Consider the following 14363-nt stretch of genomic DNA (forward strand, 5'->3'; position numbering starts at 1 on the left):
TGTGTAACACCTCTTTTATTGCCTCAATCATGCAGCGAATGGCCTTAGTGGACATTAGACTAGACTCATCGTCGTCGACACTGGTGTCAGTATCCGTGTCGACATCTGCGTCTGCCATCTGAGGTAGCGGGCGTTTTAGAGCCCCCGACGGTCTTTGAGACGCCTGGACAGGCACGAGCTGAGAAGCCAGCTGTCCCACATTTGGCATGTCGTCAAAATTTTTAAGTAAGGAGTCGACACGTGCACGCAATTCCTTCCATAAGTCCATCCACTCAGGTGTCTGCCCCGCAGGGGGTGACATCACTTCTATAGGCATTTGCTCCGCCTCCACATAATTATCCTCATCAAACATGTCGACACAGCCGTACCGACACACCGCACACACACAGGGAATGCTCTAGCAGAGGACAGGACCCACAAAAGCCCTTTCGGGAGACAGAGTGAGAGTATGCCAGCACACACCAGAGCGCTATATAATGCAGGGACTAACTGAATTATGTCCCCTATAGCTGCTTATATATATACTGCGCCTAAATTTAGTGCCCCTCCTCTCTTTTTTACCCTTTTCTGCAGTGTAGATTGCAGGGGAGAGCCAGGGAGCTTCCTTCCAGCGGAGCTGTGAGGGAGAAATGGCGCCAGTGTGCTGAGGGAGATAGCTCCGCCCCTTTTTCGGCTGACTTTTCTCCCGCTATGTTTTGTATTCTGGCAGGGGTAATTATCACATATATAGCCTCTGGGGCTATATATTGTGATTATTTTGCCAGCCAAGGTGTTTTTATTGCTGCTCAGGGCGCCCTCCCCAAGCTGCCCTGCACCCTCAGTGACCGGAGTGTGAAGTGTGTATGAGAAGCAATGGCACACAGCTGCAGTGCTGTGCGCTACCTTGGTGAAGACTGATGTCTTCTGCCGCCGATTTTCCGGACCTCTTCTTGCTTCTGGCTCTGTAAGGGGGACGGCGGCGCGGCTCCGGGACCGAACACCAAGAACGGGCCTGCGGTCGATCCCTCTGGAGCTAATGGTGTCCAGTAGCCTAAGAAGCCCAAGCTAGCTGCAAGCAGGTAGGTTCGCTTCTTCTCCCCTTAGTCCCTCGCTGCAGTGAGCCTGTTGCCAGCAGGTCTCACTGAAAATAAAAAACCTAAATATATACTTTCTTATTAGAAGCTCAGGAGAGCCCCTAGTGTGCAACAGCCTCGGCCAGGCACAAAAATCTAACTGAGGCTTGGAGGAGGGTCATAGTGGGAGGAGCCAGTGCACACCAGGTGACCTAAAAGCTTTCTTTAGTTGTGCCCAGTCTCCTGTGGAGCCGCTATTCCCCATGGTCCTTTCGGAGTTCCCAGCATCCACTAGGACGTCAGAGAAATATAATATAATGACGGACCTGCTGGACACTGTCAGCAGACTGCTGAACTACTAGTATGAAGAAGATAGAAAAAAAAACCCACCACAGGTAGGTATACAATTATGGACGAGCACTGACGACACAGATGTAGCTACAGCCGTGGACTACCGTACTGCGTCTGCTAGTATATATATCTTTTTTATATCATTATCATCTCTATATCACTACTGCAGGTATATATAATATAATGACGGACCTGCTGGACACTGTCAGCAGACTGCTGAACTACTAGTATGAAGAAGATAGAAAAAAAAACCCCACCACAGGTAGATATACAATTATGGACGAGCACTGACGACACAGAGGTAGCTACAGCCGTGGACTACCGTACTGCGTCTGCTAGTATAGAGATGATAATGATATAAAAAAGATATATATATCACTACTGCAGGTATATATAATATAATGACGGACCTGCTGGACACTGTCAGCAGACTGCTGAACTACTAGTATGAAGAAGATAGAAAAAAAAAACCCACCAAAGGTAGGTATACAATTATGGACGAGCACTGACGACACAGACGTAGCTACAGCTGTGGACTACCGTACTGCGTCTGCTAGTATAGAGATGATAATGATATAAAATATATATATATATATATCACTACTGCAGGTATATATAATATAATGACGGACCTGCTGGACACTGTCAGCAGACTGCTGAACTACTAGTATGAAGAAGATAGAAAAAAAAAACCAACCACAGGTAGGTATACAATTATGGACGAGCACTGACGACACAGAGGTAGCTACAGCCATGGACTACCGTACTGTGTCTGCTAGTATAGAGATGATAATGATATAAAAAAGATATATATATATCACTACTGCAGGTATATATAATATAATGACGGACCTGCTGGACACTGTCAGCAGACTGCTGAACTACTAGTATGAAGAAGATAGAAAAAAAAACCGCACCACAGGTAGGTATACAATTATGGACGAGCACTGACGACACAGAGGTAGCCACAGCCGTGGACTACCGTACTGTGTCTGCTAATATAGAGATGATAAAGATGATAGAGATGAACAAAAAAAATATAACACTACTGCAGGTAAATATTTATATAATATAATGAATGACGGACCTGCTGGACACTGTCAGCAGAATGCGTTTGTAGAATAAAAAAAAAAAAAACACCACAGGAGTGTTTGTTTAACTTTTTCAGGCAGACAAACAATATACTGGTGGTCAGTCTCAGTGGTCACACTGGCAGCAAAAGTGTGCACTGTACTACTGCTATAACTGCTCCCCAGTCTCCCCCACAATTAAGCTGTGTGAGCACTGGCAGTGAGCACTCAGCACAGTCAGATAATTATAATATACATACATAGATGATATATCATGCAGCACACTGAGGCTGCTCAGGCTGAGCACAGATATGGTATGTGACTGTGACTGTATCGTTTTTTTTCAGGCAGAGAACGGATTAATTAAACTGGTGGTCACACTATCAGCAAAACTCTGCTGCACTGTACTGAGTAGTAGTACTCCTCCTAATGCTCCCCCAAATTAGTAAATCAATCAATCAACTCAAGTGGACTGTCTAATCTAAACGGAGAGGACGCCAGCCACGTCCTTTCCCTATCAATCTCAATGCACGTGTGAAAATGGCGGCGAAGCGCGGCTCCTTATATAGAATCCGAGTCTCGCGAGAATCCGACAGCGGGATGATGACGTTCGGGCGCGCTCGGGTTAACCGAGCAAGGCGGGAGGATCCGAGCCTGCTCGGACCCGTGGTAAAAAAGCTGAAGTTCGGGCGGGTTCGGATTCAGAGGAACCGAACCCGCTCATCTCTACTTTTAATCAATAATATTTCCAGCGTACAGTAGACGAGTTTATAGATATTTTTTAGACATAATGTTGGTTTGTTCTGTGGTCACAGCTGAATTTCCTCTTTTTCTTTGGTCAATAAAGCTCTCCTTCTGTTTCCTCTCTTCCCTCCCTCTACTGCTGTCTGAGATTCACATTCACACTACTGTGTGGCTGCTCAGGGCCGGTTCAAGGGCGCAGAGCGCCCCGGGCAGGAAAGGGGCGTGGCCTAATACAGGGGGCATGGTCAGTTACGCCCCCTGTACATTGATAGCGCCGCTTGAATGCTGAGCGGTGCGCAAAGACGTCATCGCGCACCGCACAGCAAAAGGTCCTCTCCACGAAGGGAAACTAGACGCTATGGTCTAGTTCCCTTCGTGGAGAGGACCTTTGCTGTGCGGTGCACGATGACGTCATCGCGCACCACTCAGCAAAGTTACTCTCCACGAAGGGAAACTAGACGCATTGCGTCTAGTTCCCTTCACAGGAGGGGGACGGCAGCGGGCAGCGGAGGCGGACGGGGGACACTGCGGGCAGCAGTGGCGGAAGGCGGCGCCCCGGGCAAAAGTCCTGCTTGCCCGTGGCAAGATCCGCTACTGTGGCTGCTGCACTCATTCCGGCTAGCAAGATGGAAAATTAGATCTTTTTGTCCTTCGTGTTCTACAGTACTCTCCTGATCCTGAAAATGTACATCTTGGCTAGAATCACGGGCCAGATCCGGCTGCGGAATAAAGTAAGTGGCACATTCTTTTTCATGATCCAAATGTAGTGTCGTGTGTCTGTGGTGAGGCAGGTAACTGAGAACCGCTTCATCGCAAGGGGCAGTGTCGGACTGGGTCATGTATGGCCCACCGGGGGAATGCAGTGGTAGGGGCCCATGTTTAGGGGTGTGGTCAGTCTGCAGAGGGGGTGTGGCCTGCCACCTCATTGGTTTGACCAACCATTAGAGAGTACAATGTCTGGGCCCCTTCATAAATATATACAGTAAATTCAGCTGCTGCATGCATGATAATGTACCAGATTAATAACAGCAATGCACTGTAGAAAATACACCATAGTCCAGTATAAGGTAACGTGTATAATGTATAATTCAAGTGCACAGTCTGGAACCTGATCCTTAGAGCAGGCAGAGGGCCCACCAGTGGTTTCCCATGTACCCCTATGGGCCAGTCCAAGCCTGGCAAGGGGTTAAACTTTCTCTGAAAAGTTTATAACCCTTGTAATTCCCCCAGGGCTGACACTGAAGCCAGGAGTGCACAGTTCTAGTTGAACAGCTCAGTCCCAGGAGATAAAACATTCCCTACTGTGGCTGTCTTTCTTATGGTAAAGATAAAAGTAACATAATGCTATTAGCATCTCATCGGGCCTCCCGGGGTGGCCTGCACACTCCACAAAGGGCTTCAGACTGCGATCGCTGCCGCTGCAGTGATCCAGTCTGAATTACCCCCATAGCAGTGGCGGAACTACCACCAGTGCAGGCAGTGCCATGCACTGGGGCCCGCCACTGTCCAAGGGCCCAAAGCCAGAGCGGCATGTAATGAGTCAAACTGACTCATTACATGCCGCCTGGCTGCCGCTGTGTGCCGCCGCCGCCGAGGAGAGGGGCGCACTGATTACGAGGGGGGGTGAAGGAGGAGGAGGGAGGCGGAGGAGGGAGCCGTAGCAGCTCTTTGTAATTGGTGGAGGCGCTGTTGCTGCTGTCCCTCTCCTTCACCATAGGCTGCCCTCCGCCACTGTCCAACATTCACAGCGGCGGAGGGCAGCCTATGGTGAAGGAGAGGACCATCAGCAGCAGTGCCTCCACCAATTACACGGTGCTGCTGCGGCTCCCGAGTGCCCCTCCCTCCTCCTCCTCCTCCTTCTCTCTGGCTGCCCGGGATGTGCCAGAAGCTGCACGAGGAGCCTGAGCCAGCGGGAACAGTAAGTATGTCTATTCTATCTATCTATCTATCTATCTATCTATCTATCTATCTATCTATCTATCTATCTATCTATCTATCTATCTATCTATCCTGTCAATATGTAAAAAGTGGGGACTGTCTGCCGTAATGTGTAAAAAAGCGGGACGCTGTCTGCCGTAATGTGTAAAAAAGGAGACGCTGCCTGATTTAATGGGTAAAAAAGGGGACGCTGTCTGCCGTAGTGTGTGAAAAAGGGGACGCTGTCTGCCGTAATGTAGAAAAAATAAGAATTTACTTACCGATAATTCTATTTCTCGTAGTCCGTAGTGGATGCTGGGAACTCCGTAAGGACCATGGGGAATAGCGGCTCCGCAGGAGACTGGGCACAAATAGAAAGCTTTAGTACTACCTGGTGTGCACTGGCTCCTCCCCCTATGACCCTCCTCCAAGCCTCAGTTAGGATACTGTGCCCGGACGAGCGTACACAATAAGGAAGGATTTTGAATCCCGGGTAAGACTCATACCAGCCACACCAATCACACCGTATAACTTGTGATCTGAACCTAGTTAACAGCATGATAACAGAGGAGCCTCTAGAAAAGATGGCTCACTACAACAATAACCCGATTTTTGGTAACTATGTACAAGTATTGCAGACAATCCGCACTTGGGATGGGCGCCCAGCATCCACTACGGACTACGAGAAATAGAATTATCGGTAAGTAAATTCTTATTTTCTCTGACGTCCTAGTGGATGCTGGGGACTCCGTAAGGACCATGGGGATTATACCAAAGCTCCCAAACGGGCGGGAGAGTGCGGATGACTCTGCAGCACCGAATGAGAGAACTCCAGGTCCTCCTCAGCCAGGGTATCAAATTTGTAGAATTTTGCAAACGTGTTTGCCCCTGACCAAGTAGCAGCTCGGCAAAGTTGTAAAGCCGAGACCCCTCGGGCAGCCGCCCAAGATGAGCCCACCTTCCTTGTGGAGTGGGCATTTACAGATTTTGGCTGTGGCAGGCCTGCCACAGAATGTGCAAGCTGAATTGTACTACAAATCCAGCGAGCAATCGTCTGCTTAGAAGCAGGAGCACCCAGCTTGTTTGGTGCATACAGGATAAACAGCGAGTCAGATTTCCTGACTCCAGCCGTCCTGGAAATACATATTTTCAGGGCTCTGACAACGTCTAGCAACTTGGAGTCCTCCAAGTCCCTAGTAGCCGCAGGCACCACAATAGATTGGTTCAGGTGAAACGCCGACACCACCTTAGGGAGAAACTGAGGACGAGTCTGCAGTTCTGCCCTGTCCGAATAGAAAATCAGATATGGGCTTTTGTAAGACAAAGCCGCTAACTCTGACACTCGCCTGGCCGAGGCCAGGGCCAACAGCATGGTCCCTTTCCATGTGAGATATTTCAAATCCACCGATTTGAGCGGTTCAAACCAATGTGATTTGAGGAATCCCGAAACTACATTGAGATCCCAAAGTGCCACTGGAGGCACAAAAGGGGGCTGTATATGCAGTACTCCCTTGACAAAAGTCTGGACTTCAGGAACTGAAGCCAATTCTTTCTGGAAGAAAATCGACAGGGCCGAAATTTGAACCTTAATGACCCCAATTTGAGGCCCATAGACACTCCTGTTTTCAGGAAATGCAGGAATCGACCCAGTTGAAATTCCTCCGTCGGGGCCATCCTGGCCTCGCACCACGCAACATATTTTCGCCAAATGCGGTGATAATGCTGTGCGGTCACATCCTTCCTGGCTTTGATCAGGGTAGGAATGACTTCCTCCGGAATGCCTTTTTCCTTTAGGATTCGGCATTCAACCGCCATGCCGTCAAACGCAGCCGCGGTAAGTCTTGGAACAGACATGGACCTTGCTGGAGCAGGTCCCTTCTTAGAGGCAGAGGCCACGGGTCCTCTGTGAGCATTTCTTGAAGTTCCGGGTACCAAGTCCTTCTGGGCCAATCCGGAACCACGAGTATAGTTCTTACTCCTCTCTGTCTTATAATTCTCAGTACCTTGGGTATGAGAGGCAGAGGAGGGAACACATACACTGACTGATACACACATGGTGTTACCAGAGCGTCCACAGCTATCGCCTGAGGGTCCCTTGACCTGGCGCAATACCTGTCCAGTTTTTTGTTGAGGCGGGACGCCATCATGTCCACCTTTGGTTTTTCCCAACGGTTCACAATCATGTGGAAGACTTCTGGATGAAGTCCCCACTCCCCCGGGTGGAGGTCGTGCCTGCTGAGGAAGTCTGCTTCCCAATTGTCCACTCCCGGAATGAACACAGCTGACAGTGCTATCACATGATTTTCCGCCCAGCGAAGAATCCTTGCCGCTTCTGCCATTGCCCTCCTGCTTCTTGTGCCGCCCTGTCTGTTTACGTGGGTGACTGCCGTGATGTTGTCTGACTGGATTAACACCGGCTGACCTTGAAGCAGAGGTCTTGCTAGGCTTAGAGCATTGTAAATGGCCCTTAGCTCCAGTATATTTATGTGAAGTGATGTCTCCAGGTTTGACCACAAACCCTGGAAATTTCTTCCTTGTGTGACTGCTCCCCAGCCTCTCAGGCTGGCATCCGTGGTCACCAGGACCCAGTCCTGAATGCCGAATCTGCGGCCCTCTAGAAGATGAGCACTTTGCAACCACCACAGAAGAGACACCCTTGTCCTTGGGGACAGGGTTATCCGCTGATGCATCTGAAGATGCGATCCGGACCATTTGTCCAGCAGATCCCACTGGAACGTTCTTGCGTGGAACCTGCCGAATGGAATCGCTTCGTAGGAAGCTACCATCTTTCCCAGGACTCTTGTGCATTGATGCACTGAGACTTGTCCTGGTTTCAGGAGGTTTCTGACTAGTTCGGATAACTCCCTGGCCTTCTCCTCCGGAAGGAACACCTTTTTCTGGACTGTGTCCAGAATCATCCCTAGGAACAGCAGACGTGTCGTCGGAATCAGCTGCGATTGTGGGATATTTAGAATCCAGCCGTGCTGCCGTAGCACTACTTGAGATAGTGCTACTCCGACTACTAACTGTTCTCTGGATCTTGCTCTTATCAGGAGATCGTCCAAGTAAGGGATAATTAAAACGCCTTTTCTTCGAAGAAGAATCATCATTTCGGCCATTACCTTGGTAAAGACCCGGGGTGCCGTGGATAATCCAAACGGCAGCGTCTGAAACTGATAGTGACAGTCCTGAACCACAAACCTGAGGTACCCTTGATGAGAAGGGTAAATCGGGACATGGAGGTAGGCATCTTTGATGTCCAGAGACACCATATAGTCCCCCTCTTCCAGGTTCGCGATCACTGCCCTGAGTGACTCCATCTTGAATTTGAACCTTTGTATGTAAGTGTTCAAAGACTTCGGATTTAAAATAGGTCTCACCGAGCCGTCTGGCTTCGGTATCACAAACAGCGTGGAATAATACCCCTTCCCTTGTTGCAGGAGGGGTACCTTGATTATCACCTGCTGGGAATACAGCTTGTGAATTGCCTCCAATACTGCCTCCCTGTCGGCGGGAGACGTTGGTAAAGCAGACTTCAGGAAACGGCGAGGGGGAGACGTCTCGAACTCCAATTTGTACCCCTGAGATACTACCTGAAGGATCCAGGGGTCCACTTGCGAGTGAGCCCACTGCGCACTGAAATTCTTGAGACGGGCCCCCACCGTGCCTGAGTCCGCTTGTAAGGCCCCAGCGTCATGCTGAGGACTTGGCAGAAGCGGGAGAGGGCTTCTGCTCCTGGGAATTGGCTGTCTGTTGCAGTCTTTTTCCCCTTCCTCTGCCCCGGGGCAGAAATGAGGAGCCTTTTGCCCGCTTGCCCTTATGGGGATGAAAGGACTGCGCCTGATAAGACGGCGTCTTTTTATGCTGAGAGGCGACCTGGGGTAAAAAAGTGGATTTCCCAGCCGTTGCCGTGGCCACCAGGTCCGATAGACCGACCCCAAATAACTCCTCCCCTTTATAAGGCAATACTTCCATATGCCGTTTAGAATCCGCATCACCTGACCACTGTCGCGTCCATAAACTTCTTCTGGCAGAAATGGACAGCGCACTCACTCTTGATGCCAGAGTGCAAATATCCCTCTGTGCATCTCGCATATATAGAAATGCATCTTTTAAATGCTCTATAGTTAACAATATACTGTCCCTATCCAGGGTATCAATATTTTCAGTCAGGGAATCCGACCAAGCCACCCCAGCGCTGCACATCCAGGCTGAGGCGATTGCTGGTCGCAGTATAACACCAGTATGTGTGTATATACATTTTAGGATATTCTCCAGTTTTCTATCACCTGGTTCCTTGAGGGCGGCCGTATCAGGAGACGGTAACGCCACTTGTTTTGATAAGCGTGTGAGCGCTTTATCCACCCTAGGGGGTGTTTCCCAACGTGCCCTAACCTCTGGCGGGAAAGGGTATAATGCCAATAATTTTTTTAGAAATTATCAGTTTTTTATCGGGGGAAACCCACGCTTCATCACACACCTCATTTAATTAATCTGATTCAGGAAAAACTACGGGTAGTTTTTTTCACACCCCACATAATACCCTTTTTAGTGGTACTTGCAGTATCAGAAATGTTTAAAACCTCCTTCATTGCCGTGATCATGTAACGTGTGGCCCTACTGGAAGTCACGTTTGTCTCCTCACCGTCGACACTGGAGTCAGTATCCGTGTCGATGTCTGTATCTACCATCTGAGGTAACGGGCGTTTTAGAGCCCCTGATGGTTTTTGAGACGCCTGGACAGGCACTAGCTGATTAGCTGGCTGTCTCATGTCATCAACTGTCTTTTGTAAAGAACTGACACTGTCACGTAAATCCTTCCATAAAGCCATCCACTCAGGTGTCGACTCCCTAGGGGGTGACATCTCTATTATAGGCAATTGCTCCGCCTCCACATCATTTTCCTCCTCATACATGTCGACACAACGTACCGACACACAGCACACACACAGGGAATGCTCTGTTAGAGGACAGGACCCCACTAGCCCTTTGGGGAGACAGAGGGAGAGTATACCATACCCTCCAACATGACCCGCTCCACTAGGTACAAAATGCTCTGTTTCTGGAATTCCCTCTTAATTTATGATTTCCATCACCAGTAAGGAAACGGCTTTCTCATCATTTAGCTAGTTCAACACAGGTGATGGAAATCATAAATTAAGAGGGAAGTCCAGAAACAGAGCATTTTGTACCTAGTGGGGCGGGTCATGTTGGAGGGTCTGGTATACCAGCACACACCAGAGCGCTATATATATATATATATATATATAGGGACAACCTTATATAAGTGTTTCTCCCTTTATAGCTGCTCTATTGTTAATATTGCGCCTAATTAGTGCCCCCCTCTCTTGTTTTACCCTTATCCGTAGTGTAGGACTGCAGGGGAGAGTCAGGGAGACGTCCTTCCAGCGGAGCTGTGAGGGAAAATGGCGCCTGTGTGCTGAGGAGATAGGCTCCGCCCCCTTCTCGGCGGCCTTTCTCCCGCTTTTTTGTGGAAAACTGGCAGGGGTTAAAATTCATCCATATAGCCCTGGGGCTATATGTGATGCATTTTTCGCCAGCCAAGGTGTTTCTATTGCTGCTCAGGGCGCCCCCCCCTAGCGCCCTGCACCCTCAGTGACCGGAGTGTGAAGTGTGCTGAGAAGCAATGGCGCACAGCTGCAGTGCTGTGCGCTACCTTGTGGAAGACAGGATGTCTTCTACCGCCGATTTTCTTCTGGCTCTGTAAGGGGGCCGGCGGCGCGGCTCTGGGACCGAGCTCCAAGGCTGGGCCTGTGATCGGTCCCTCTGGAGCTAATGGTGTCCAGTAGCCTAAGAAGCCCAATCCACTCTGCACGCAGGTGAGTTCGTTTCTTCTCCCCTTAGTCCCTCGATGCAGTGAGCCTGTTGCCAGCAGGTCTCACTGAAAATAAAAAACCTAAACTAAAACTTTCACTAAGAAGCTCAGGAGAGCCCCTAGTGTGCACCCTTCTCGTTCGGGCACAAAAATCTAACTGAGGCTTGGAGGAGGGTCATAGGGGGAGGAGCCAGTGCACACCAGGTAGTACTAAAGCTTTCTATTTGTGCCCAGTCTCCTGCGGAGCCGCTATTCCCCATGGTCCTTACGGAGTCCCCAGCATCCACTAGGACGTCAGAGAAACAGGGACGCTGTCTGCCGTAATGTGGAAAAAAGGGGACGCTGTCTGCCGTATGTGGAAAAAAGGGGACGCTGTCTGCCGTAATGTGTAAAAGGTTGACGCTGTCTGCCGCAATGTGTAAAAAGGGAAATCTATCTGCCATAAGGTGTAAAAGGGGCTCTACCTGGTGTAGGGGTGCTACCGTGCGGTGTAATTTGAATAATGGAGACTACTGTGCACTGATTTGGTATTATTTTGTGGCCACACCCCTTCCACACAAAGCCACACCCTTATTTTTTTTGCGCACGCCTAAGGTGTGCACTGCTCCTGTTTTACATGTAGTAGGGGGCTCTGATGCCATTTCTTGCCTGCGGTGTCCAGGCCAAATCCCACGAAACAGCGGACAATCGCCGCCGTTCCACCCCCTCCCGCCCAGCGATCGACTCTGCCTGTCAATCAGGCAGAGGCGATCACATCCCTGCTATGGCCTTCGGCCGTCTGGCGTGCGCCGGTGCACTACGGTGCCGGCGCATGCGTAGTAAGGACCCGTTTGCTCTGTTGCGCTAAAACGCAGCAAGCGATTGGGTCAGAATGACCCCCTTTATCTGTAAATGATATCACTGACTTACCAGATGTAAATGCAGAAGGCCAGCATTACCACCAATGAGAAGAAGTAGAAACATGTAGCGGCAATCAGCAATCCTGCAAGAAAGAAACAGGTTCTGTGAATAAGCGTCATGTCATTTACAGCTGTGTTACACATAGATCAATTCCTTATGGGCATAAGCGCAATACTAGACAAATGATGCCCCAATGCCACCCAGCTGCTGCCAGCGGAAGATGTCACTGATCCCTATTACTAACACATAGCACATATATGTCTGACTTTCATCACTGTTAGTTACCTGTGTCTGTAGGAACATAAGGGTCTTCTGTCCCCTGGACACCGGCATGGTCTGCGGAGACACCTACATGTGTGGCTGATGTAAGGCCACGGAGAGAATAGAGAAGATTAGCAATGTGTAGGAAGATGGGACTTACCTTCAGTTGCACAATAGGTGCTCCCCGACCTGCTGTAATAATGAGAAATATCATCAAAAATGTCTAAGTATGAGAACATTTCTGCACGTCTTTCTCTGACAAAAACTACCTATCGAAAGCAGAGGAGTAACTAAGGGGGGTCGAGCAGGGCATGTGCCCTGGGCACCGTGGCAGGCCCAGTAGAAGGGGGTGCCACTGGCCAGGGCATTGTACCTGCTCGCCCGCCCGCCTCCATCAATGTGCTGCTGATGCTGGGTGCCTGCTCTGTGATAGTGAGCAGCAGAAGCAGAGAGAAAGCTGCTGACAGTGGGGGTCAGAGGAGCATGTGCTGAGCCCCGATTGGTGGAACCCAGCACATGCTCATATGACCCGAGTAGGGGGCGGGGCAACAGCAGCATCTTCTACAGCTCTTCTCCTGGGCCCTGGCTGGCAGCGTGGAAGAGGAGGGAGCAGCAGCTTGAGGCTACAAGTCATCAAGGTGAGGGCACCTGTGTGTGTGTCAGGAGCGGTTCTTGGTGTGCACAAGCAGTGCCTTCGCCCGGGGCGCTGCGGCCTGGGGGCGTGGCCGCAGTAACCCCGCAGGCACCGCTGCCTACCCGGTCCCCGCTCCACGGCTGCAGGAGATGCCGTGGGCAATGTGGGCGTCCGCTGCAGCCGGCCCCAGGGACAGACACTAGAGGTCAGTATTGACCTTTAGTGCACAGGTTCTCAAACTCGGTCCTCAGGACCCCACACGGTTCATGTTTTGCAGATCACCTGTAGATTTTGAAAATATGACAGTTGGTGATGCACAGTGCATCTGCTGGGTGACCTGGAAAACATGAACCGTGTGGGGTCCTGAGGACCGAGTTTGAGAACCACTGCTTTAGTGTCTGTGCGGTGCTGCTATGGGAAAAACGTCATGACGTCTCTCCCATATAGAGGAGCCGGTGGCCACACGGAGCAGCAGCAGTGGTCGGGAAGCAGGAGCGGGGCAGTGGTAAGTATTGTTTATTTTTATTTTTGTGCGTGTATTTTTGTAAGCAGCGACAGGGGGCACAGCGACAGGGGTCAAAGCAACAGGGAGCACAACTACTGGGGGCAAGAAAGAGGGGGCACAACTACTGGGGCAAAGAAACGGGGCACAACTACTGGGGGCAAAGCAACTGGGGGCACAACTACTGGGGGCACATCTACAGGGGGCACATCTACAGGGGGCACAACTAATGGGGGCAAAGCAACGGGGGGCACAACTACTGGGGGCACAACTACTGGGGCACAACTACTAGGCGGCACAACTACTGGGGGCACAGCTACTGTGAGCATGACTGTGGCCACGCCCCTCCCCTATGAAGCCACGCCCCTATTATTATTTTTTTGCACGCACTAAGTGTTCTGCTGCGGGGGGGTGCAGTGGAAACTTTCGCACTGGGCATCACAAGGTGTGGAACCGGCCCTGGTGTGTGTGTGTGTGTGTGTGTGTGTGTGTGTGTGTGTGTGTGTGTGTCACCGTGACCCTGACTGTATACGTGTCCATGTCCCTCTCCCCCCACCAGTGTGTGTCTCCATATCCCTCCCTCCCCACCAGGGTGTCTCTCCATGTCCCCTTACCCTCATCAACAGTGTGTCTCCATGCCCCCTACCCCTCATCAGCTGTGTGTCTCCATGCCCCTACCCTCATCAGCAGTGTGTCTCCATGCCCCCCACCCCCTCCGTGTGTGTCTCCATATCCTCCTCCCCGAATAGCAGTGTGTGTCTCCATGCCTCTCTCCCCCCACCAGCAGTGTGTGTCTCCATGCCCCCACCCCCTCCAGTGTGTGTCTCCATATCCCACTCCCCGATTAGCAGTGTGTGTCTCCATGCCTCTCTACCCCCATCAGCAGTGTGTGTCTCCATATCCCTGTCCCCCACCAGTGTCACCATGCCCACCACCCCCTTCAGTGTGTGTCTCTATGCCCTACATCCCCCCACCAGAGTGTTTCCATGCCGCCCCCCTCCAGTGTGTGTCTCTATGCCCTACATCCCCCCCACCAGTGTGTCTCCATGCCGCCCCCCTCCAGTGTGTGTCTCCATGCCCCCTCCCCCACCACCAG

General features: G+C 50.8%; 1 long non-coding RNA gene across 3 annotated transcripts in view; it reads right to left on the bottom strand.

Moving 5' to 3' along the window:
- Positions 1 to 11924, bottom strand: part of LOC134948658 (uncharacterized) — a 256854-nt gene extending 244930 nt beyond the window's left edge. For 2 of the 3 annotated variants that reach the window (XR_010182995.1, XR_010182996.1), the window contains exon 1: positions 11880 to 11924. This is a non-coding gene — a long non-coding RNA (uncharacterized LOC134948658). The remainder of the gene's footprint in view (positions 1 to 11879) is intronic. The other variant, XR_010182994.1, reaches the window with a different exon arrangement.
- Between the last annotated feature and the right edge of the window lie 2439 nt (positions 11925 to 14363).

The sequence above is a fragment of the Pseudophryne corroboree genome, chromosome 8 (assembly GCF_028390025.1).
Source record: "Pseudophryne corroboree isolate aPseCor3 chromosome 8, aPseCor3.hap2, whole genome shotgun sequence".
NCBI lineage: Eukaryota > Metazoa > Chordata > Amphibia > Anura > Myobatrachidae > Pseudophryne > Pseudophryne corroboree.